Raw genomic sequence first — 1,837 nt, forward strand, 5'->3', positions numbered from 1 at the left:
TAATCTACAGATATACAAAACTGAAGGAATAGTTAAAATGCTGAATTTCCAAATCAAGATTCAAAATGACCTAAAGAAGATTATAATGATTAGACTATATCTAATTAGATAAAAGAAAGTGAGGATAAATGGCTAGGACATAGACTCAAAAATCATCTCGGCAGTTATAGATATGCTCTGAATAAGAACAAACATTTATTAAGCTTAAATGTTATTCCTACAAACATAATTTTTCAATAACACTGTTAATACACTTACCCAGCCCACTTCAAAAGATTCTAAGGGATGTTCTTTGTTATGACATCTTTCATTCAGTCCTCAAGGAACTTCAATTTAGGCCTGGTGCTCAGTTTTAAGTACTGTCTTCTCTTGACTGAAATATTCCCAAAAGATAGCAAGCATAGTATACCAACAGTTATAAGTAGCAATTCTATCAGCAGCAAAGAAACATCAAGTTAATTGTCTTATCTGAATCCTTCTAAAATACAACTCAAAGCGGAAAATGTGTATAGAATTAGGAGGAAGAAGAAGAGTGGAAGGTATGAATGAAAGTGAGTTTTCAACAGGTACAGGCAGTATTTTTTACTGGAGAGAGAGAAAGAGACAGACAGAGAGAGACAGACAGAGAGACAGAGACAGAGAGAGAGAAAGAGAGAGACAGAGAGAGATAGAGGAAGAGAGAGATTGATTGATTGGAATCAGGAAGATCTCATCTTCAAAAATCACTTACAGTGCTTATTAGCTTTGTGATTGTGGATGAGTAACTTACTTTGTGCCAAACACTGACCTATTTGTAAGGAATATAAAAACAAAAAATAAGAATGGTCCCTGATTTTAAGGATCTTACATTCTAAAGGGTGAGGCAATACTCTTTGTTTGTGGTGAGGGAGATGTATTTTGGTCCAAAGAGGTACAGACCTTGTGAGTGAGGTCAAAGAGCAATAATTTGAATATGCTATTCGGGAAAAATATCAAAGTTGATTTGATTAGTCCTGAGCTGGAGAGGAGTATGGGAGGAGGAGTTCTAGAAATAGTGGTGTCAGAGAGGATATCACAAATCTGGAATGTGGATTCCCAGAATGGAAGTTTTTTTCAAGTCCTGGTCTCTTGCAAGAGGGTTGTTAAGGAGGCTATAGAAAAGGTGGACAAGTGCTCGCTTCGGCAGCACATATACTGAAATTGGAACGATACAGAGAAGTTTAGCATGGCCCCTGCGCAAGGATGACATGAAAATTAGTGAAGTGTTCCATATTTTTCTGGGGCATAGAGATCCACTGGAAAAGTCGAAAGGGTTATGGGAGAGAGCAGATTGGAGGAGAGGATATCCTGTGGGACTGCTATTTTGGGGTGGTTGGTAGGGGAAAAACAGGGAGAAATTTCGTAACTCAAAATCTGGCAGAAATGACTGATGTAAATCAGAAGTTAATAAAGCATTTGAAAAAAAAAGAAAAGGTGGACAAGGAGAGAGATTTTGTAAAGGTTGAATAAATGTCCTTAATTTTATGACTATTTTTTGTCCACATGTTTTCTTTTTTGTTAAATAGTTATTGTGGAAATAGGTTCTTCTTCAAGGACAGAAAGGGTGCCTGATACATAAGCAATGTGCCTCAGATGGCATCTCTTCCGATGAAGTGGATGGGAATGCTTCTGGGGATATGATGATGCCTTGTAAGGGAAGTTCCTTGATGAAACTATAGGGAATATTTTGTAACCGGTTCTGGTTAGCTGACCATATGATGATGAGGAGTTTTTCAGATTAATTGAAAAAACTTTCCAAAAGACCTGAGAATCTTGAAGTTGGCCTTTGGTCATTCATGCCTTTTGAAAACACTTTTAG

At 37.0% G+C, this 1,837-nt stretch overlaps 1 non-coding gene across 1 annotated transcript; it reads left to right on the top strand.

The window, feature by feature from the left end:
- The first annotated feature begins 1,149 nt into the window (after positions 1–1,149).
- Positions 1,150–1,256, top strand: LOC138175210 (U6 spliceosomal RNA). The gene has a single exon (XR_011171929.1). It is a non-coding gene; the product is annotated as a U6 spliceosomal RNA (small nuclear RNA).
- The last annotated feature ends 581 nt before the right edge of the window (positions 1,257–1,837 follow it).

The sequence above is a fragment of the Petaurus breviceps genome, unplaced genomic scaffold (genome assembly GCF_028583685.1).
Source record: "Petaurus breviceps papuanus isolate PSGF00001 unplaced genomic scaffold, PetGlider_PUasm1.0 76, whole genome shotgun sequence".
NCBI lineage: Eukaryota > Metazoa > Chordata > Mammalia > Diprotodontia > Petauridae > Petaurus > Petaurus breviceps.